Source organism: Gigantopelta aegis, chromosome 7 (genome assembly GCF_016097555.1).
Source record: "Gigantopelta aegis isolate Gae_Host chromosome 7, Gae_host_genome, whole genome shotgun sequence".
Lineage (NCBI taxonomy): Eukaryota > Metazoa > Mollusca > Gastropoda > Neomphalida > Peltospiridae > Gigantopelta > Gigantopelta aegis.
Genome location: NC_054705.1, coordinates 12697778 through 12723632, shown reverse-complemented (window position 1 = coordinate 12723632; position 25855 = coordinate 12697778). Strand labels below are relative to the sequence as shown.

General features: G+C 34.4%; 2 long non-coding RNA genes across 2 annotated transcripts; both read left to right on the top strand.

Moving 5' to 3' along the window:
• The first annotated feature begins 225 nt into the window (after positions 1-225).
• On the top strand, positions 226-2270 carry LOC121376897. The gene is made up of 4 exons (XR_005958553.1): positions 226-475; positions 956-1126; positions 1581-1740; positions 2082-2270. It is a non-coding gene; the product is annotated as an uncharacterized LOC121376897 (long non-coding RNA).
• A 19433-nt stretch (positions 2271-21703) lies between these two features.
• LOC121376898 lies at positions 21704-25381 on the top strand. The gene is made up of 2 exons (XR_005958554.1): positions 21704-21940; positions 23084-25381. It is a non-coding gene; the product is annotated as an uncharacterized LOC121376898 (long non-coding RNA).
• The last annotated feature ends 474 nt before the right edge of the window (positions 25382-25855 follow it).

Here is a 25855-nt window from a genome sequence, read left to right as displayed (position 1 = left end):
GAGTTTCTTCTCTAAGACTTAATGATGAAATTACCAAGTGTTTGACATCAAGTAGCCGATGATTAATAAATCAATGCACTCAAAACAAACTTGGTGAGCATACATCAGGGGCACAAATCTAAAACTTGTGGCAAGCCCTTTTGTAATCCTAATAGGATTTTTTTATTTTTTTTTTTTTTTTTTTTTTTATCATAACTAATTTCTTTTTATTCATATCAGGAGTAAAAACGAAAATAACTGCAGTGGCCATGCCAGATGGATGCTGTGATCTGAAGCCCTGGATTAAAACTATATCCAACCATCTATACTGGTGCGGTTCTTCTACACCCAGTGGAGACCAGCATATGATGCTGGCTAAATGGAAGTCCCTTGGACATACAAAATATTCACACAGGTCATGGACCAAACTTCCCCAAATGTATCCATGAAAACTTGGAAGAGAATGCAGCACATAGAAAGAAGTGGCTTAAACAAGGTATATTTGTTTTATATAATTACAGTGTACATTATGGACTTAATTTTGCCTTCAATATTATTTTTTAAATGTCTACTGAATTCTTTTTTTTCAAGTTTTCTTTTAAACATTTGATGACCATATTGGGGTTTTTGCTTCATCCATCAGCAGTTATTTTTTCTGAAAACTAAATATGTAACATTGTTTTATTACATGGCAACTAAATTATCCCACATTTTATGAAAGTTTATACTTTGCTTCCCCCATATAATAGAGCATACAATTTATTGTAACAGTTAAAACAAATTCATGAAAAACAGCATTTGGGACTATAAAAAGAAAATTGTTAAAAAGTGCAGAATTTGCTCATTTGTAATATTTATCTTCACACACACACACACACACACGTACGTACGCACGTACGCACGTCCGCACGCACGCACGCATATATATATATATATATATATATATATATATATATTATTATTATTATTATGTTAGATTCCAAAAGTTGTGGAAAACGTGTCAAGATAATAGAAAACACACGCTTGTGTAATGACATCAAACAGCTTAGCCCTCTTCACCAGACTTCAAATGTGGAGGCCTTCCATGTGCTTATAACCCATGTCTGCCCCAAGATGACAGCATTCAGTTACAAAGAATGATGTGCAGGTAACGATTTTCATATTTAAAACGATGGACAATTTGCCATTTGTAGTTCAGTTGAGTATTGACTTTTATATCATACTGTCAAGTGAAAACTGCAAGTAAAATGCCCTTTTCTGCTAATCAAATAGTAGCTTAAGTGGCAATAGTTGGATATTTTGTCCCATGTGTTACAAATACCATGTTTGACACTTGATGTTTTCCGGGTGGTGTTAATCTCAGAAATAATGTATGACTGGTGTGGCCAAAATAAATTATAAGAATTTCTTTTCGAAATGGGGACAGGATGTAAAATAATTAATATACAGGACATCAAGTAGCATTTAAGTTGAAACACATTTTTGTTTTATTCTTTTGATGTGCGAGGATGGAAATTTGAGATTTATATGTGGCACAATTTCTGTTGATTAAACAGATGCTGGGGTGTCAATTTTAATTTTACTAAGTACTTTATTTACAGTTTCCAGACTTTATCTGACAGCATTACACTTCAATGAAAACAGCAATCGCCCAGCTGCAACAAAAAAAAACCGGACAAATCGCATACACAGTGAGTTCCCCAAATTTAAGAAAGGTGGATACACAGTGAAAGAAAGAAAAACACCACCAACATATGCTAGGTACAGAACGAATTCATTATTGATTTTTTTTATTTAAAACAAATAATACTTTTTGTATAGCTTAATGTGTCAATAACAAATGCATAACTTAAATTCAACAAATATTAGATGCTGTTTTTTATATTTCAACACAAGAACTTTCACAAAACATTCAGACTGTAAGACTGGACAGGGAGACTCAAGAGTAGCACTTAATGTGTCGATTATTTTCAGCAACATAAAATTTTATTATTTATCATCTTGGAAACAAAATAAATATGACTGATTGATGGACACAAAAGCATGTATGTATATATAAAATAACTTTATTAATCATGTAGGTTATATGGTTGTTATTTTAGGGTACATTGACAAACTGATGACCATGCTGTGTGATGGAGTGATCTCAAATCCATCAGAATTTTCCTCTATTCTGGACTCTATAAACATTCACAGCTTTTTGTGTTCTAACTTTGATCGACAAGATATGGAAGAAGCCATAGCTACACACACAGTACAAGGTTTAATCTACCGGTAGTGCAGGCATTTAAAAACCTTGACACAAATCTGACTGAAAATCGTTGCGGATAGCAACCACAACACAGGATGGAAGGACTTTTCTGTTGTGCTTTCCAATAATGCCCCAACACCAACATACAAACTGTCTGTAGGCAATGTACCTATATTTCCTGCAAATGAACAATAGAAAAAATAAGTTCATAAAAATGTAGTCTTATTCAACTTACTGTACTAGCACAACTATGCTATCACATCCGTTATAGCATAGTTGTTGTGCTAGTACAGTAAGTTGAATAAGACTATTGTAATTTTTTTCTTCTAATTTTCATTATTATTCATACTTACCTAGTACTAGCACAACAACGGTAACCTCCCACCTGCCCCTAGGTCTTCCCTTGATTCAGTCATTACATACTTTGAATCGAAGACAATGGTCTGTTAATGTGCGAATACACCTGACAAGGGAAAACATTTCTGCAGTGGAGCAGATTACTCGGGTTGTATATGATTGTTGTTGTGCTAGTACTAGGTAAGTATCAATAATAATGAAACTTAGAAACAGATTTTGTAGATTTGAACACTAGTTTTAATTGTTAATAATAACCAAGCTTGAAGCCATTACAGACAGAGTTTTTGAGGCATTGTCTATCAGGTCAGCTGTATGCCAAAAACTGTTTTACCTGAATAAAATCGTACTCAAATATTTATAAATCAATACTGCCTTTGGATAGTGTGTTATGTTTTTATTTGTTATTTATTTTATTCAACTGATTATCCTAAGTATTTTAAAATTGGCTATAACATAAATGACGCGGCTAGCTCTGGCACTCGCCAAATTCGCCAAATGCGAATTTCCAAAACAATTTTAACAAAATAATTTCATGAAATAATTGATATGATAGATAATTTGGCAACATTTCCTGCTGATTCAAAGCTAGCCTTGAATGATTTGAGACACTGTTTGATATGTATAACAGGAAAAATATTCATGAATTAAAACAATTTAAACGTACTCATTTCTTGTTCCATTTATTTTGGCATCAAAATGTTTGTAAGTCATGTATGCAACTTTCAGTGTCCATACATTTAAACATGCTGATTCAAAGCAGCTCCAGGAATGTCTGGGTTCGTCAGTTTTATGTTGACAACATTTGTGTTCAAAACAACACTTGCACTCAAGTGCTGTATCCATGACTGCACATTTTCCACATTTACACCTAAAATAGAAAATTGATGTTTGTGTTAAAATTTGGTTTTAAAATGATTTTATAGGACTGAAGCTACTACATAAAAGGCACTCGTATGTCAACAGCTTGCATGTATAGTCCAAAAAGTGTTTAGTAAAATACTAAGTGAAATAATATGGAATTACTAAATTGGTACATTGTTTGTTCCAATAAAGAAATATAACAGAACATTTATAAGTTTAGTTCTACCAATGTGAATGATAATCGATCATAAAAATTTGTAATCGATTGTGTGGGGAAATATTCCTACAATTAGATGATGGAATTAATGTAAGTATGTTGGGGTTGATGTTTATTTTGATCTGTATTTAAAGAAAAATATACTAAAAGGTAGCTTATAGATCCTGGTGAACACCACAGGTGTTCAAATAATTCTAATTCTGTGATCCCCAAAGCATATATTTAGACATTGAAATTATCTTCATACGACAAACAGAAGTTGAAAAAAGACGTGTTTTCATAATTTAGGTGGTCATCTTGGATTTCGCCACCTGGTGTAGTTGGCTCACACTTTTGAGACGCTCAACCCCGCTAATTTTATTCAGAAGGCTTTAAAAATAAGAAAAACATCTTCAAACCTTTGTCCCAGTAAATTGGTCATGGAACTGATTATTTTGCCTCTACTATTAGTAATGTTGAAACAAACACTTTTCAATAGCAATTTTGCATTAGGATTTTCCAGCGTTATTAAAGCGGAAACGTCATGCACCCAGTTGATTGTTATTGTAAGAAGATGGAGAGGGACGTTAATGGAATACAGATGTAATTAAAATTTACAATTAGCTATGTCATTAGAATGCTATGCCACATTAAAATAAAAAATAGTCTACTAACCTCAACCCCGTTGCTAATAGTTATTAGATCAGACAACAAAGTTTCCATGTTCGTATCGTTGGATATGTTATATTTAGTATGTACAAAGCCAAAAAAGGGGTGCAAAGAATGACTATCATTGATCTAAATAACTTTAAGATTTTAGTCTTAGTTAGGCACGTGACTGTAGTAAGTTTGACTTTAAAATCACACTAAAATTGCTCTGTTGAATGGTTGTTAATTTTAAGATCTGTATCATAAAATTGGTCTTAACTCGCTAAGTTCGACCGGTGTTTAAGAAGTTGTTTGTGCAAACTAACTGGTCTATTCCAGGAACATGACCATAGGATGAAATATATGTTATTACACTAGAGTCCAATGATGTCTTATAATAACAAGTAATCTTGTTTTCCAACTAAATACAGTTTGTTTTATTTAACGACCCCACTGGAACACATTGATTAATTAATCATCGGCTATTGAATGCCAAACATATGGTTATTCTGACTCATAGCCATCATAGGAAACCCGCTTCAGTTTTCCCATTGCAACAAGGGATATTTTATATGCATATTGTTCAGTTGTGGTGCACTGGTTGGAACGAGAAAAACCCAATCAGCTGAATGAGTCCACCTCAAGTGACAGTAGTGGTATGTTCAGCTCCGGCCGCAGGTGAGGGTCTCATTAATATGTATGATAACTCATTAATATGCAAATGCATGCATAACGTCACAGGTCAGCAGCGTAGTGGAAACGACGGCGAACTTTATGCACTAATCTAAGTGTTGATAAGTTTATTAATTAAGGTAGAACAATTGATAGTAATCACTGCCTTATAAGGAATATGGTGCGAATCACGTGCCCGTTGTATGAATGAAATGGGCAGATGTTCAGAAAAGTCAATACGATCGCGCTCGAGTGTGCGTGACGGCAGGTTGTATAACACCACAGTGTATTCAGCTTGGTATTGATTTTGTTTTTCTCCTCGGGGTGTATGTGCATTTGTTTGTTAAAAATGAACTGCGGTCGATTTGTTGTTGGACCAACGTTTTATTTATAATTCTAAGGTTTTTACAAGATTGGATTAATTGATTAAATGCAATTTATTACAATGCTGCGTGGTCGTATTAACTTTATTGAACGGCCACGTGACTCGTGCCGTATTCCTTATAACGCAGTGTTTACTATACATTGTTCTACCTTAATTAATAAACAGTCGAGGCATGGGATGTTTAATCCAGATACCGACTCCAAACCCTGAGTGAGTGCTCCGCAAGACTCAATGGGTAGGTGTAAACCACTTGCACCGACCAGTGATCCATAACTGGTTTAACGAAGGCCATGGTTTGTGCTATCCTGCCTGTGGGAAGCGCAAATAAAAGATCCCTTTCTGCCTGTCGTAAAAGAGTAGCCTATGTGGCGACAGCGGGTTTCATCTAAAAAAACTGTCAAAATGACCATATGTTTGACGTCCAATAGCCGATGATAAGATAAAAAATCAATGTGCTCCAGTGGCATCGTTAAATTAAACAAACGGGTTTTTTTTTAATGGACTCATCAAAACTTACATTAGTGCATAAAGTCCGCCGATGTTTCCTGACCTGTGATGCCGTGCATGCATTGACATATTAATGTGTTATCGTGCATATTAATGAGGGACCTGTGGCCGGAGCTGAACATACCAATACATTGTTCTAGCTTAATTAATGACGTCATCAACACATGCATTAGTACATAAAGTCTGCCGACCTTCTGTCTACGCTGCTGACCTGTGACGTCGTGCATACAATTACATATTAATGAGTTACCATACATATTAATGATATATACCACTTTTTTATGTAAAACATTTGTAACTGGGTTATCACTGCCATATAACATGTCAACGCTATGATGCACTGTCGGCTTGTGTATAGCAGAACTAAACAAAATTCAATATTTATGATCAATTAATTTATATCCATGACAATAATAAGGGTTTACAAAATAAACTTTTCTTACAGCAGTGTTTTGTTGATATTGAAGTGTAAATGATATATGAATTATCAGACAGTTTTGTAATTTTGAGGGTGCATAACTGTACTTCCTGCGACGCTAGATACAGCTGTGAAGGTGTTAAGTTGATGATCTGTACTAAAAGGTTAGTTTATTATTTTTATTTCTAATTCAGTACCCGGAAAAGACTGTGAGTATTGCATCTTCTTTTCTTTCATTCTTGACATTAACTAAGCCATCTTTTTTTCATGTCAGCATTTTGCACACTTGCTTTATATAACATGAACAGGGGGAACACATACTACTACTAACCTGCATGCCTGAGACACTTCTATCATAAGAATGCTACTATTACAGCATCAGATAATTTATGTTGCTAATTAATCATACCTTTGTCACATATTTTCTTTCATTTTCGGGAAAGGTATCTGCTCTTATTGTTGTTCTTTATTTTTGTGTGTTATTTTTTATGTTATTGTGTTGGGGCGTTGGTTTTGGTTCTTTTCATGGTTGTTGTTTGCATGTTTTGAGTAGAATATAGTGGTGTGGATGTGTGTGTTTCTATGGACGGCGGGTCGAATATGAACCTAGCGGACCTTTCGGTCTACATTTTCCCTGTACAACTGTTTGAAAAGTATAACACTGCACTGTGAAACGTTTTTCGGGGTGGTGGGTGGGGTGGTGGTTCGGTATTACCTGGCAATAGGCAATGCCGTTGAGATTGTCACAGCGTTTTCAGCTGTCTCCGGCATTTATATTATCATGGCACTTTCAATTTTCAACATCACTTTTATTCTTTCTTTTTTCTTTCTGTTTTTATCATTGCCAAATTAAACTTCTCTCACAAATTAATAACAAATCTGACGCGGTAAATGTCATGCATTATATTTTACAATGGCATATTTTTTCCTGGGGCCATATTCTGAATTGTCAGGGTGGCCACAGCCTAGACTCTTGGGTTTTGAAGTTGATTTTCTGATTTTATATTTAGATTCCCAAGCCAAGGCTAGGAACCTATTGTTTTGCTGAGATTATTATTATGATTATTATTATTATTATTATTATTATTATTATTGTCCCCTCTGTTGTGTCATGTTGTAAGAAAAGTTCTGGTATGTAGTTGGTTACTTCGCATGGGATTCATTGTATTAAAAACGCGTATGTATAGGTGATGTGTATTGGCCTCTATTGCGAATTATGTGTAAGTTCTGTTTGTATAGCAGATTCTGTGCATCTGACAGGTGAAATATCTTAAAATTGCAGCTTTAATTTATGTTGCCTATCTACAAACAAAGTATCAAAATATTGAATTAATCTGATGCCTATTTTCAGAGGAATAGGAATATCTAATGTTGACCCCGGCCTGTTTACAGCATTTTTTTATTTTATGTCTAAAACCCAACAATCAGTGTAACTACAGAAGATTCAACTTACACAAATATTGTTTTAACTGTTATGTGCCTGTTAGAGTGTAATGCATTGCAGATTCGCATTTGTTTAAATTTTGAACTTTTTCACATAGATTCTTCAAATGAAAGATACACATTTTATGTACTGTTTGTATTTTTAAATCTATGAAGGTGACCGAAATATAATTTATATTTTAGGATTAATCAGTAACTGCTTTATTAACATATTAACATATGGCAAGACAAAATAAGGACTTGTTGCCCTAGAAACAGCCATTGTAGAAACAGGACTGCTACACGGAGACGACACTACAGCTGTCATTAAGATAGCTGATTTTGTACTTCACAACAATGAATTTCTTTTCAAGATAGATAGATTCTTTAAGCAGATATCGGGTACAGCCACGGGGACGCCCTTTGCGGTTACCTATGCTAATATACATATGTCCTACTGGATGTACAAGTACTGGGAAAACACTTCCAAGAGACCTGACATTAAATACAGGTTCATTGATGACATCTGGGCTTGGTCCACTGCCTCAGAACCGGATATTCTAGAGTTTGTTAATAAACTTAATGAACAACACCCCAAATTTAAGTTCACACTTGATTTGAGTAATAAATCGGTGACATTTCTAGATGTGAAAATTATTGCTGATAGCAAGGTTCTGGACACTGACCTACATTGTAAAAACAAATGCTTCTCACAAATACCTCCCCCCCCCCCCCCCCCCACCCCCACCCCCCACACACACCTTACCAGCTGTCACCCACGGCAGTGTTTAACTCTATTGCTTACAGTGGTGCTATCAGAATTCGCCGTATATGCAGTAAACCTGAATGGGAAAGACAGCACCTTCTAGAGTTCATTGAATACTTGTTAAATTGTGGATATAAAAAGAAAACAGTTGTGGCTATGTTCAAAAAAGCACAGAACCGCCCTAGAGCTGAAGTATTACAGTACACAGACAAATCCCAGTCGACCAAAAACATTGTACCTTGGATAACTACCTATGATCCCAGACAACCAAACCTCCGTCAATTTCCCAAAGACACAAACATTCTTCATACTAGTGAAAGGATGGCTAAAACTTTAGTGGCCACATCCATCACCTTTGCTGAACGTAAAAATGCCATGTTAGCTAACATTTTCAAATGTAACCAACTGCCCTACTGGCTTTAACAACTAAGACTTTTTATACCCCTTTGTTCTTTAATTTCATTGTTATGCTATTGGTCAGCTCCTGTTTTGTTACCTAGCTTTGTGTTTTTAACTTCCAAGCTGACATTCTTTATTTTATATCTTACTGGTTATATGCCCAGCACTTTGTTTGTTTATTCTCCTGAGGATGTTGGTTTTTAGACTAACGAAACGTCGAATATTTTAAATACTTTTATGCAATCTAAAATTTTAAGGTGGTTTCAGTGGAAACATATATTTTTATATATACTTTTTTAAAAGACAAAATAAAACAACACTACCAAAATACAGTCTGCATGCGTGGCTACTGCAGTCATCTATTTGAAAACACATGACATGTTCAATACACAACACTCTCTGCCTACATTTGGTGTGTGAGAGGTCAGCTTTATTCTTGAATGTACCTTATCATGCTTTATTTGTGGGGTGGGTTTTTTTTTTTTTTTTTTAAAGTATTATTGTTGTTTGTAAAGACGGTTCTGGGTTGATTTGGCTAAAATTTGAAGTTGGTTAGGTAAGAGTGTGTATGTGTATGTGGGTCGGTATGTATTTAGAGGGGAGCGGGTAATTGTTACTGTAATTAAATAATGTATAAATATGTCTGACTAATGTGTACAGCTGTTACAGCTTGGGCTATATTTTATTATTTTTTATTGTTATTATTATTATTACTTTGAGTTTTTGTTTGTTTAGGTGTTTATTGTTTTAATGCAAATATGCCATTGAAAGACATTCAACAAGTAAAGAGAAACAAAACCAAGAAAACAGAAAAGAAAAGAAAAACCCCACCTAGATCAGCTTCATTTCTGTGTAAAAAATTAAATCTGACTTTTTGCATGTGTTTGTGCATCAAGTGATTATAGGCAAACCATCTTATGACAGGTCCATTTGTTTACCTTGTTCGATAATCAAAATGTAGCACAAAATATATAATTATCAGTACAGTCCTACTCCATGTTAATATCTTGTAACGATATGACCACTCCACCGTCTACAATTCCAACATTACTGCATTTTCTGTGTATTTTTTATTCCTTTTCTTTGGTTATAAGTACACTCTTACTAGCTCTCGTACAATGAGGTTGTCCCTAGAGAACGCCGTTGTTGACCTCCTCCCCCCCCCCCCCCTCCCCCTCCCCATATCATGGGGCTTTTCCTCAACACATTTGGAAAGCTCGTTAAGTATGGAGTGCAACATGACGTCAATCCGACTACTGTTACTCTTCTTTTACGGGGACAAACTGAAAAACTATGATTTTCAATAAAAAGTCATCATAATATTGCTTCCGCCCCTGATTTCACCCTGAAAAAAAAGACACCCGGATATAAACTTTTAATAAAATGTATAATTCTTAAATTGGTAAAACGATCGTTGTATAGGAGATGACCGAAAATAAGTTGTTGAATGGAACTCTTCTGCACGAAATCTACTTCCGTGGACTATCACCACACTATTCAAAACAATAAACACAATGTCATACACATAAGCCTAGCCCTGACCACGTCAGTTTGATAGTCTAGCGCCAAACGTAATCAAATAAGCATTAGATTCATCTGATTCATCTGGTTCATCAATATATATATATATTATACCCCGTCTCACAGAGAAAGCCTTTTTTTCATACTATGGCATTTACTAAACATTATTTATTTATGAGCCGACTGATTTGTACTGTACACACATAGTATTTATTAGTTATTTCCTAAACACTTTTCTTCTTACATCAAACTGAAATTATTTACGAAAAACAATTTAATAGAATGATGGGATGGACAATAGTCCATTATTCATAGTCCTTCCCATCTTACAAAAAAAAAAAAAAAAAAAAAAAAAAAAATGTTTTTGGTAAATAATTCCAGTTTAGTTTGAAGAAGAAAAGTAAAAAGCAAATAACAAGAACATGTGGGGGTTTTCTGTGCAATTTAGAAAACAGTCTGCTCAAAAGTAAATAACGTGTAGTAAATTACATAGTAGGTCTATGGAAAAAGGCGTTTATAGGCGTTCTCCGTGGGAAGGCCTATAAATAAGTAGACAACATTTGCTGGAGATAATTGTATGCAGACTTAAAATAAATATAGTCTGTAAAATTAACACAAATTATAACAAGAAAGATAGATATAGTATACTAGTTCTGTGGGTTTTAAGAATACTTATATGAACACACACACACATACACACACGCACGCACACACACACACACACACACACACACACACACACACACACACACATATATATACACAGTCGAGACTGGTCTAACGGCCACCTGTATATAATGGTCACCTGCCCATATTGGTAACCATAACCCAGTGCACTTTCTTCTTTATTATACCTGCATATAACAGCCAACTATTCAGTGTGTCCAGCGACCACTATTGTTTGCCCAAAATTAATGGTTGAACCTGCTATAACGGTCTCAAAAGACCAAGGCAGTCTATCCACTATTACACGGACTAGCATACAGAAAGCACCATTCTTCTGGTGACAAGCTACGTGTATTCAAAGTAAGTACCTATTTTGTATAATAATAATACTAATAATAATAAGCAGTTTTAAGAAAACATTTTTAAATGTTACATAATTCACCTATCTAATAATAATAATTACATAATTCACCTATCTAATAATAATAATAACAACAACAACAATAATAATAATAAAACATTTTTAAATGTTACATAATTCACCTATCTAATAATAATAATAACAACAACAATAATAATAATAAGCAGTTTTAAGACATTTTTTTTTTAATGTTACATAAGATTTTCTACCCATCATACTTCTTGAATATTTAACAATAATGATTGATTTTCAATTTTCCTTTCTGAATGGGGTAGACGACAATCAGTGGAGAACACAGTACATTATAAATTAAACCTAACATTTCCTTTCTGAATGGGGAAGACGACAATCAGTGGAGAACACAATACATTATAAATTAAACCTAACATTTCCTTTCTGAATGGGGAAGACGACAATCAGTCGAGAACACAGTACATTATAAATTAAACCTAACATTTCCTTTCTGAATGGGGAAGACGACAATCAGTGGAGAACACAGTACATTATAAATTAAACCTAACATTTCCTTTCTGAATGGGGAAGACGACAATCAGTGGAGAACACAGTACATTATAAATTAAACCTAACATTTCCTTTCTGAATGGGGAAGACGACAATCAGTGGAGAACACAATACATTATAAATTAATCCTAACATTTCCTTTTTAAAATATTTTAAATTTTACTTTTATATTATGGTACTAAGGGAGAGGGATCTAGCTCAGTCAGTTCAGCGCCCGCTTCAGGTGCCACGGTCGCAGGATCGAAACTCCTCCGTGGATGTCTACCATTGGGCTTTTTCCTCGTTCCAACTATTGCTCCACGACTGGTATATCAACGGCCATGGTATGTCCTGTCTATGGGAAAGTATATATAAAAGATCCCTTGCTTCTAATGGAAAAATGTAGCAGGTTTCCTCTGACAATGTGTCAAAAAAAAACAATGTTTGACATCCATTAGCCGATGATTAATACATCAATATGCTCTAGTGGTGTAGTTAAAACAAACTTATCTACAACTAAAAAAAACATTTGAAGTTGTATCAAGTATTAAAGTCTACTTTGCCTTTTCTCAGCCATGCCACCAAAGACATTAGCTGAAAGAATAGCTGCACACCGAGCAAGAATTCGCAGCGATCCCAACAAGAAACTTGATTATCTCAACAAGGAACGAATAAGAGATAAAAGGAGAAGACTGTGTAAAAAGGAAAATGCATCTGATAAAGAAACTGAAATGCGACGACAGCAAATTAGACAACGTGTGAAGCTCTGCAGGCAACGTCAGAAAGACAGACTGAATAATTTGATAAAGGAACAGAATGAGGTGCCAGTATACAAATCTGCACAAGCACTTGGAAAAGCAATTATACGAGTTAAAGCCATTCTTCCAAAAAATCCAAGGAGTCGTAAAAGTGTTGTCGGCCAGTTGGCTACAATTGAAACTTTGATTCCGAAACCTACATCCAGCTACAGGTGTTCAAAATTGCCAGATGAAACCATCAGTCTTGTCTGCAGATTTTTCGAGAGAGATCATATCTCACGACAAGCCCCGGGTAAAAGGGATGTTATCATTGATAAATAAAAATAAAAATAAAATAATTCAGAAACGTCACCTGACAATGTCAATCGGCGAAGCGTATTCATGTTTCAAAGAAGATAACCCTGCAGTCATTATAGGGCGTACAAAATATTCTGAACTCCGTCCTATTCACGTGCTTCCAGCAGCCGACATGCCAAAAAACCAGTGCCTTTGTTTATATCACGAGAATATCATTATGATTCTTTATTGTCTGTCCAAGAAGGCCTCATATGTGTTTCATCCATATTCACAGGATTTCATTGCTCGATGTGTTTGTGATGCAACATCAAAGACATGCATGAATAATGACTGTGAAACATGATGTGATGGGAAACTATTTATTGAGGCATTTGAATCGAAGGTCACCAGAATAACCCGAGATCATGAAGTTTCATGGTATCAGGTGGGCACGGTTGATGCACAGTTTGAGAAACAACTTCAGCAGGGTACTGTAGATGAAGTTATGTTATTGTTGAAGTCAAAGTTACCAAACTTTCTCATTCATTCCCATGTAAAGAGGGAACAGGCGTCATTCTTTGAGGAAGTAAAACATGTAACTGATCCATCACATGCAGTACATCAAGTTGATTTCTCAGAGTATTATACCTGTGTGTATGCTGACAAAATCCAGTCTGCTCACTGGTATCAGAGACAAGTTTTATTATTCACATCCGCTGTGTGGACTGTTGGTGGTATGAAATTGTGTGTGTTTGCCAGCGATAATCTCACACATTTTAAAGAAACTGTTGTTCCATATATTACACTTCTCATTCACAAAGTTTTGAAAGCAAACCCTGATGTAACGACCCTCCAAATATTTAGTGATGGAGCAGCATCACAGTTCAAAAACAAATTCATATTTAGATTTCTGACGACAATTAAGGCAACACTCGGCATCACAGTGGAATGGAATTTGTATGCTTCTTTCCATGGCAAAGGTCCCGTTGATGGGATTGGTGGTATTGTTAAGCGTACTGTTGAATGCTGTGTTCGAACCCGCAAAGTGATTGTACAGGATGCAAGTTCATTTGTTAAGGCTGCAGAAATGTGCAATATCAATATTGAAGTTGAGGAAGTAACACAAAATGACATGGATCGATGTTTCAAAAGATCCCCAGTACGAGACTTGTGGAAGTCAATCAATGCCACCCCCAAGATACAGAGCATTCACTCTTATAAGGTCATAGATAAGTCAACCATTGTTTGCCGACAAACGTCTAAGGCTATACTTCAGAAAGCTCATAAATTCCATGGTGAACAAAATAATGTCCTCTACTCTCAGTATAAAAAAAGTCATTTTTGTTGGTGATTATATTAAACCTATCATCGTTGTTTTGTTTATGTATCTATATAAATATGTTTCAATAAAGTCTATACATTATTTTATTTTTTTATTTTTATTTGATTGAATAAAACTTTTTTTTATTTTTTATTAGGTTTAAACTTCACACGGATACAATATTCGAAATATGACAGCTGAAATAGATGACATGTTGCTTTTAATATGGCGGACAAAAATGTAACACCCGTAACGTAACACTTGTAACAGTTATCACTGTGCATAATTGATTTAATATCTAACAAGCAATGAAACCAGGGTCTATTCCATTAATTACCTAAGTTCACCTACCCATATGATACAAGTTTTATTAAAATTACTCATACACTTCACAGGATTTTGATAAAATGTACTTCTTGAAAAAAGATTTGTCTATTTCGTGTAACACCCGTAAGGGAAGTTAGTAGGTCTTTTAATTAGTACATAGAATTTTAAATCATAAATATTTTATGGAAGTTGGGAGAGAAACAAGTTAACTGTATACAACTCAAGTAATGTGGAGAGTGATACAAATAATATTCTCTGCAACTTCACTTTAAAACATTTACCCCCCTCAAAATGTAACACCCGTAACGACGGTCGTTGTAACGAGGTCGGACTGTATATATAAGCATTGATGCTGTATGTCTGGCCTAAACTGATTTTAGCAGTGATATTACTCTTTCAATAAAATATCCGCATGTACATGATGCACAAGTTCATCACTAAAATTTAAACGATAATCATGTGGTCATGGAATTGTGTTGTTGGGTAATGGAAAACTTATGGGAAATCAACTTGAAAAAACGTGTACGAACCCTGATTTTCAAAATGTGATATTTGCGTTAGACAAATTATCTTGTTCTTTTATATAAGATTTATATTGCTGAGTTTGTACTTCTCTGGCGTTTGTGCCTTTTTGACAATAATGTTGAAGATGCGTTTGCAGAGGGGATGAAGTGGGGTTGTCAAAACACGCCCTCTTCAAAACTTTTCCACTTGCCACAGTTTAGGTCCCAACACCCTGCATAATTGACTGGCCGAGTGTCTGCTTTGTCCATTCTGCAAACTAATTTGGTTTAATATATGACATGTCGGACTCTTGGCTCTGTGGGGTTTTTTTTTTTAGTCCGAACACACCATATCATCGATAAACATTCTGTTGTATGGTTTTCATAAAGGTTTATCAGTTAATAGAAATACCAATGACTAAAATTGCGTTACAACAGCTCAGTAGGTAATTACACTGACTAAACAAAACAGTAACCCCTGAAAAATGTTCATATTCTCAATAATATGCACACTCAATTTACAGAGGTAATTTTGATAATGACACTTTTACACCTGATAGTTTTGGTCACACTAGGCATGCAGGAGCCCTTTTAGCTGAAAGAATAGCTGCATACCGAGCAAGAATTCGCAGCGATCCCAACAAGAAACTTGATTATCTCAACAAGGAACGAATAAGAGATAAAAGGAGAAGACTGTGTAAAAAGGCAAATGCACACTCAATTTACAGAGGTAATTTTGATAATGACACTTTTACACCTGATAGTTTTGGTCACACTAGGAGCCCTTTTTGGCTGATTGGGTTGCCCGAATAAAACTAAAATCTTCGAATCAGGAGCACAACACATATTTGCATTTCTACCAAGAAGCTGAAAAGGATCCCAAACAAACCAGTCTTAATTTTTACATAAATTACAACTAATATTGTGAGTAGAATGATGGAAATACATGGTGAGGTTTTCAATCCAGCTCAGTTTGCCTGAACGTGACCCCCTGACCAACACTCCACCCCGTCTCGTACGCTTAGGGCATTCCCAGAGGCCAGGTATAAAAAGGCAGAGACCCGTCCACCACCCACACACCCCACTCGTCTCTTATGATTATGGTGGTTGACTGCCATAACGCAGTCTGTGATAATTAATTTCAAGTGTTTTGATGCAACTTGTAACGGGAAATAATCAGAAACTTTCCGACAGGTGGCACTCGTGTATTATACAACATTCCGGTTTCTAAATTTGTATTGTCGTAACGCACCGATCGGTATATCCACTCTATTATTCCCTACCTAATTGTGAGCATGTATGTGACTGAAGCGTAGAACGGCTAAAAATTGAAGTAAATAATAAAAATCTTCGAAATTCCACAGTTGGGTGTTTTAAAAAAAAAAAAGGTTCAGTCGTATCGTGGGTTTTCCCAACGACATAGGCTACTCCCTACCGTTCTTACAACTTTCTATCATATATTCACCATGCCAAAACAATTAAATACGTACACATTTGACTGATAATACTTGAGTGTTTGCAATAAAAAAAAAAACGGTAACAACATTTAATAAACTTTTAATTTGTAAAACGCCACGTTCCATTCTTCGCTGTTTACTTCCGGGTTCTATTCAATGTTTGTTATATTTAATATGAAGATATACGTGTTTAAGACCACAAATTATTCGTTTGCAGAGTAGTGTAAATTCAACCAAATTTGTCAACATAATTATTTTTTTAATAAACTATTTCAATGAAATAAAAATGTAGAAAAACCCAACCAAAACCCAACCCAATTAAAGTTATGGTAACACAAATAAATAAATAAATAAATAAATAAATACAGTAGAATCTCATTGGCTCGAACACTGTCGGTGCATCAAAGTCTGTTCGACCCATCGGGTAGTTCGAACCATGCATTCCGCTGTTGTCGGGTACTTCTGTAACACAGAAATCAATCGGACAACCTCGCATGTTTCCCTATAATCGGCTGGGCGAGATGATCCGATTGACTCATGAGTTAATTGTTGTTACTTGTAAGGTTCATTCATCTAACGATTAACGCATTACAATTGTCTGTACCTGAAATATAATTACCGACAGGTGCTAAATTAACAACACGATAAGCGTGAAAGGGTTGACGAAAACATTATATGTAAATTATTGTTTTATATTTCTTTGGATAGAAGTAGCCGTTAGAGCTAAATATGTTTAACACATCTAACAGAAAGCTTCTGTTCGATCCCAGGGGTATTCGACCAATCAGCACCAAAATAAAGGGTTTAATAGAGAGAAAAATCGGAACACTTGTTCTTGGTTCGAGAATACCGGTAGGTTCGACTGTTGGGTGTTCGAGCCAATGAGATTCTACTGTGTGTGTGTGTATATATATATATATATATATATATATATATATATATATTATAAATATAAATTATAAATTGTGTGTGTGTGTGTGTGTGTGAGTGTAATAAAAAAAAATATATAAACATAATTACAGAAATAAATATTAAATTTTCAAATGATAACAAATAATAGGAAATTTAAAATATTAAATATACTGTTTTTTGTTCTTAATTTTCTTTTTCTGTTTCACATGTAAGTAGAAATATAACAATGCTTTTTCATGAAAAAAATTTTGAAATTAGAAATGATAGTGGTATTGTTTTGGAATATTTATAATTTGTTAATGTAAATAATTTAATTTGTGTGTACAAAATAACATAATCTGATAGGAATTCTGATTTCACTGAGCCTGTTTTAACATAAATGTATTTGACACACCGGTATCTAAATATTCTACTTTTCAGTACTTGTATTAAGAAAAGTATCATGTGTAAATTATCTTAATCATGGTTCATGCACTTATTTACCAAAAACATTAATGACTTTCCATGATTTCCACTGATAATGAAACTAACAGCAACTGGAAACTGCTTTAGACATTATATTTTTTTCTCTCTCTCCAAAGGATGCAAGAGTAATAAATTATAAATTAAAGAAACAAAATACTGGTATTTTACAAAAGTGGATTTCTAAAACCAGATGCAACAAGAAATAATTATGACGCACTTAACATTAATTTCAAGAGATGCATTACATGTAGTATTCACACATGGCTTGTTTCATGTTCAATATATGATCACAATTACTTGCTTAGCATGTACATGTATTTGATAAGTAGATAAACAATAACTATCAGGTATTTACATTTTCAGTCCAACAGTGTGGGTTTTATCAATACCGTGCTAGAATTTATCATAATGTCAACATATTCCCCCCCCCCCCCCCCCCCCCCCCAAAAAAAAAAAAAAAAAAGTATTGTAACTGTTATACGGCTTAACAGTCACTGCAGAATAAAATGTTGGGTTTTTGCTACATTTGTCCAAAATAGTCTAGTTAGGCAAAAAAGAAAAGACAAGAGACACCCCCCCCCCCCCCCCCCCTTCCAAAAAACACACACAAAACATTTATTTTAAAAGGTAATAAATAAACTGAACAAATATTAAAATTTCCAGTTTCAGGATATTTATGTAAATAACTGCTAGATTATAATTTGGAAAGTATTTTGTTATGGTCAGTTTGTTTTTGAGTCAGTAGCAAAAACCAAACAGTTCGTTCTATTATGGCTCAAGTATTCATTCAAATCTCACATTGCAAAACAAGCTCTGCAGTGTCTAGAATAACCGATATTGAAAAGAAAATGAATATTTTTATTTTTACTACAACATCTCAGCTTATTTTAAATTTGGTGTTAAACATCTGTGTTTCAGAAAAACAACCTTCATAATTTTGACCCATGGTCATTTTGACACTTGGCATAGATACTGGCCAACACAGGCTACTCCTACCAATTACTTTAATTTCAGCATTTTCACTTTCATTGGATTTATTTGTTTACACCACTATCACAGCATACTTTGGTAGTGTTTTTGTCAGTAATTTTAGTATAAGCTTAGTATAAAAGAAAATGCATCCTAGATATATATTACATCTTACAAAATAGATACACAAATTAGTAGGCCGCCTATAGGCAGATTAACAAAGGAATAATGAAATATAGGGTTTAACAAATGAAGAAAAGAAAATTTTATTCTGCCTTGTGCCTAAAAACAATTCTGGAAACATGACTAAAACTATTAGGTAGGGCCAGTCTGAAGTTTAAAAAAAAAACTACATTTGTACTCTTTTAACTTAAAACAAAAAAGAGGAAAATAATTAGGGTAAGCCCTTTTTTTTAGGTAGGGTCGGTTTCAAGCAACATTTTTTTTACGCCTTAATAAGGTCTGTCTCTCTCTCTCTCTCTCTCTCTCTCTCTCTCTCTCTCTCTCTCTCTCTCTCTCTCTCTCTCTCTCAGACACCACAACCTTTTAACTGACAGCACACTACCATAGTACCTCCAGCCCAACCCCACTTTCAAATACACACCACTGGCCATGTACATAATTTTTAAAAAGTGTTGTTTCTAAAATATCTTTTCTTTTAGTTTTGTGAAGTTATAGATTAAAAATAAATTAATTAATTACTAAATAAATAATCGACAACAAACATGTCAATGCATTGGATGGGGTAGGACCAACCTACCAAACCCCCCCCCCCCCCCCTCATCAAAACGTAGTGAATTTAAACACAAATAAATAAATGCTCACATAGCATACATGAAAGGAAGAAAATATAATATTTCAACTAAATTTTATTCAAATAATATATAAATATATATATATATTTTTTAAATCCACACACCAAGAATGGATATGCTTTTTGGCAGTGACATATACACGTCTCGTTTTCGAGGGATTCACTGTTGTATTTTGTCATATAATAGATCCGTTATGCAGTCCAGACATTCTTTGTGCAATGCCTCATCGTCTGAAAACATTTGACCACTTTTCCTGTTGTTACAGTGGTGAATAATGTAATTTTATCCGACCAGTGGCTTCAAATCCCACTACCGAACAGCTGTTTAAAGCGAGACTATAGGGTGTATAGTAACGACGCGACCTCTAAGGGGGAGATAATTTCTGGGTCTTCACCATTGTTCGTCTATAAAAAGCAAATTTTTCATGTTTATTACTCCTGTTAATTTTATTATATTATAGTAACTGGTCACGGTAGTATAATATATTAGTACTAAGTACTAGAACTAAGTACAGTTTTCAAAGTTGTATTTCATATGTAATAAGCAAAACATTGGGAATAAAATTCCACTGGACTAGGAATACTAGGATTAAAAGTCCTGGCCGTTGGGAATACTAGGATTGAAAGTCCTGTGGACTAGGAATATAAGTTCCACAAACTAGGATTCCGAGGAATGTAAGTCCGATCGGACAAAGATTAACACAATCAGAAGTTAATCGGATTGTGACTTGCAGTCAAAATATAAACTTATAAATCATATTATTAAACATTATGTTAGTGTATTTAGAAATTGTCTTGTGCTCTTTGCATAATGGTATGGGTTTTTGTTTTTATTTATTTACCAATTTTCTATATATTTTTTCACAATTTTGGGCTCCATGTGTGTCTTACGTTTCTTCATGTAGAACACATGAATATATAGAATGCTTTATAACTGTGTTTGTATTATATACTTTTGAAAACAGCAGCATATTCTTTCCACTTCAATATGATAACAAAAACTGTAAGATTACAACCCCCCCCCCCACCCACCCACCCACCCTCCCAAAAAACAAACAAAAAACAAACCCCACAAAAACAAACAAGAAACAAACAAACAAACAAACAAAACAACAACAACCCAAACCCTCACGTGTCTGACCCAGTAGTCTATGACATACTAAAATTAATTAAGTTCATAATCAAACTTCTTTTTTATGTAACATTGAGATCTGAAACCACACTATTCGTTAGAGAATCGTACACTTATCTATCACACTACGAGGAAAGGCTGCCAAAAACTCACTTTTTTCTCGTGTCTTGCTAGAAGTTCATGCAATTTGCAGAGTATGACAAACAGACATCTATATTCATTTGACGGACTAGTATTTATGTCGCTCTTGAGAAATGAATATAAGTCAGGTAGGAATACAAGCCCTAGAAAACAAACTACTTAAAAATAAACCAGGTTTGAAAGTCGGGGTAGGGCTATGGTTCCTAAGAAATGGATGTCCGATTGGACTACTATTCTTAGGAACTGATATCTTTGGTTTACATGGACCTGCGTTCCTTTTAAACCGGCTCCAATTTCAGCCAGCTAACTTTCACGGAATATTTTGTTGGTTCCCGAGGTGGCAACGTGCAGCACATAAACCAGTCTAACGGACGTCTTTCTGCTCGGTCCAGTGTTGAATTTAGCCCAGTGTTATCGCTGGGCGTCTTCATTGCGTTTTGCCGCACCCCCCCCCCCCCCCCCCAAAAAAAAATATATAGTGACCCAGATTTTTTTTTCGGGAGGGGGAGGGGGGGGAGGGGAGCAATCATACTTTTCTGATGGTCTGATGAGTTTCGAGCATAGCTGATTGCTGTTGTCTACTAATTAGTTTTTTCTTGGGTTGTTGTTGGGTTGGGGATTTTTTCTTTCTTTTTTCTTTCTTTCTTTTGAGGGGGGGGGGGTTGCTTTCTTCATTTGTTTATTTCTTCTTCTTGTTCTTCTTTTTTTAAAGTTGCCTCCTGTGTAATTCATTTGAACTACTGGCCGCTATACTGTTGTTGGTTTTTTCCCTTTGTTTAATGCTGCTTTTTTCTCTTTCTTTTTTATCATCAAATTCACATTTTCTAATGTGTTTTTCAGGTACAGTTTCCTGCATGCTGTCAAATACATCCATCATGTTGCAGTTTATTGCCATGTAAGATCACATTGTTTATAATCAGCACATACACTGTTTATAGTGTTATTACGACATGCTAGCGTTAGATATGTTCACCATAAGAGATTAAAACAAATTAAGAAATAATCATTAAACTGGTATCACGATTGGAAACAATGGTACCCGTCCAGTCAGGTATTGTTAACAGCAATACCAAATGCAAATGTGTTGTGTGGCAAAGTAGTTTCCTTGTCCCTATTTGATATGGGTAGCCTATATTCGGTTGCAACCGGTTTCCTCACTATTTGGACCAAACACTAACACGATGAATGTGACAAATATTATTGAATGAATGACATTGTAAGTTGTAGAAGCATCACGATGGTTTACAGATTTGTATATAAAAATCCATAAAATTCTCGTGATGCTTCTAAGACGAATTTATCTTGCCAACATGTTTAACTATTAACCAATAATTAGTAACAATAACAAATAAACGCCAAACTGTAAGGACTGCTTACCGTCATTTATATAATGAAAACATGACTATGCGCAAACAACGGGAATCGGATGAGAAAATATAGTTTATCAGAAGAAGAAAAAACCAGTTATAAACTTCAAATGTCATAAACGTTTATTAAATATATCAAACATTGAGATTTTTGTTTTCTAAAATACCTTCTTCACACTTTCTACACTTTCACATACCTTTTCATAACACTTTGTTTTATCAATGTTAATTCCGTACATATCATCTTTTCCTTTCCTTTTCCTTTTCTTTTTGGCCTCAGATAATAATAATAATAATAATAATAATAATGAATATCAGCAACAAAAAACAAAACAAAACAAACACAACATCAACATCAACAACAACAACAAAAATATGCATAAGGTCAGTTGACTAAATCTATTTGTGTGTATATATTTTGCCATTTATATGTATGTGCATAACATATGTATACCATATGTAAAATACAAAACTATTGCGAGAAAGTGAGCTCAGGGCACCCTAACCCTGACATTGCCATTCTATATTCCGGGGACAATAAATATTTTTGAGTACAAGCTGTGATGTATGTTTCAATTTAACAACAAAAACAGTGAGTTTATTATTATTTTAATTTTAATTTTAATTTTAATTTTAATTTTAATTTTTTTTTTGTTGTTGTTAATTTCCAGATTATGTACCATGATCGTCACCAAGAACCAACTCTGTGATGTCTTCTAGTTTGTCTGCTGGTTGTCTTCAGCTAGTACAGCAGCATCTCTAACATGTCTGTCAATTCTCCAATCTGGATTGAACATCACTGTCCCAACAATTGCGACATCTGTTTCAGACTTTTCATCAGGATGTTCTTCACATATTGTATCATATAGCAATAGAAATGTTCACACTTTAATAGCTCAGTTGTGTGACTATGCCAGTTACAAACATTTACTAAATTAATATACTATATATTTATTACCCATATGGTTATACCTTTGTACATATTAAAGTGATACGTCCCACTAGAACGTGACGTCATCGACTGGTGCACTACAACCTTACAGGAACACCATCCAAACGAGTTGAGCGATATAAATTAAGATCGATTATGGCTAATATATATCATATGAAACTCGCTACCATTTGGTATCATGTTTATCTCCCTCGTAAAAAAATTATTTCACTCCTGACATGCACATGATACGAAGTGGAAGCTCGTTTAATATCCTATATATCTTTTTGTTTTTTAAATATTGTATGGTAAGTATTGTTGGCTACATAAACCATCTAATTTTCAAGACAAATCATCAGATATATACTAGAGTTTTAACCCCAAAAAAAGAAAACAAAAAAAAGAAGAAACGAAAATACGACTAAATACTGATTTGGTTGTAGATGAGGCTATCTCAAATGTGAAATAGCTGTAAAAATTATTTTGGGAACTTGATAAGAGGCTGACGATATATTTTTGCTAAATTATTTATTAGAACCTGTTTAGCAAACGAAGGAAAACATAAATTAAACTGTACAAAATCTGTTATGTTATGTGAGGGTGGCATTTTTTTCTGTAATCCAAAACGTATGGTAATATTTTATCTCCGAGGCCAGAATAGATCTATCTACAGTTAAAATATATATATTAATGACTTTTAAGCATGTTTCTTCAACATGATAAAATTATCAACAATTCAATATCGACCTTTTCGGACATGGGTGTATAGCGCAAGAGACAGCCATAGTGGATTGGTTAATGAACTGCCTGTTCGGACCAGTACCACAGCCAGATGCGGTAATATAGAAGAAAAAACCCCAGAGGGAATTGTTCTAAATTTTGGAGTGAACATATATGTTTATATAATGCATGTTCGCAATGGTGTATGTTGTTAGTGCCAACGAGAACCCGTTCTACTGGCAATCTTCATTTGAAGTTGGGCAATTTAACATGGCTTTCAATAGCAGATGACATGTTTTTTAGTGAGACCACAATGTAAAACATAAAATTGGTGTTTATCCCCAAAAATATAAGTTTAGCAAGCCAAAATGAAAATGTACTAGTGTAGCATCCTTATAAAAAGGTAATTTTATCGATGTGTATTTTTTTTTTTTTTTTAGGGGGTGGGGGTCAAAATGTATATGCTAGTGTTCTTACATGTAATATATACATTGATCTGAGTTTCTAACATTGAGTTTCTCATTGTAAAAAGTCAAAATTTAAGGTCACAAGATCAATATCCAAATTCACCCTAATTTCTCTGATTCTGTGCATAATGAATGTTTTCGAATGTAATAGTATCTTGAATATAAAACATAGTATTCTACTATAAAAGTAGAATTTGTATCTGCCATACATAATGTATGGATCTTCATGCTGAAATATACAGAAAAAAAACCAACAACCAGGATTTCCACACTTCATTGTGAAATAATTGTTGCCCATTGTTGATCAAAACTAATATTTTTAATGAACTAACTAGATAATTAGCTTTTTTGTTTGTTCCTTATATCACAACTACCAAAACAGGTCATGCATTACCATGTAGTGTTGCTTGTTTGATGGCCATCTATTGTGTGGATGACCAAGGAGTGATAATGTGACATGAAGTTTTATTGGATAGTATGGTATTTTGGTGCATTCTTTAGAGTTCATAAGTTACACTGGTCTAGTATGACTTTTCATGGTGTAAATGACCCAAATTATCAAGTGTACTTGAAACCATGTTTGACCAAATCTGTTAAGGTCTCACTACACAGATCACTTCCTGGTGAGAGTTCATTGATTGCAGTCCACTATAGTTCCTTATTGTGACACAAGTTACGGTTCACATATTCGCTTCTTGGAAATGGTGAAAAATTAAAACAATATGGTAAGCCTTCTGGCTGTATTTTGCCCATGCTATTTTGTAATATTGTTCATTGCAAAAAACTGAGACGGAAATGTTCTCAATTTTGGAGTGAAAATAAATGCATACATAATGTGTGTTCGCAATGGACTATTGGTGTATGTTGTTAGTGCCAACGAGAACCCGTTCTATTGCAATCTTCATTTGAAGATGGACAGTTTAACATGGGTTTTAATGACAGATGAAATTTGTGTAGTGAGACCATAGTATTTCAATATCTGTGTTCACATCTATACAAGTTAAACTGGTTTAACTATACTGCTTTAGCTAGAACACTCTTGTTTGTTAATGACGAGCGTTCACACATACATTAGCTATACTGGTATAAGGCGGAAGTGTAGTTATCCGCACTTGCGCAAGACATCAAAACAACAATGGATTGCAAGTCTGTTACGCGGTTGCTGTGACGTCACTGTCAATTCCGCCTTATACTACATGTAGTTTAACTCAAACATATTTTAAACTGTTTTAGTTATACCAGTTTAACTAAATCACATACCCAAGTGTTTTATCTATACCGGTTTAGCTATACCAGTATATAGCCCGAGTACTCTGACTGTAAGA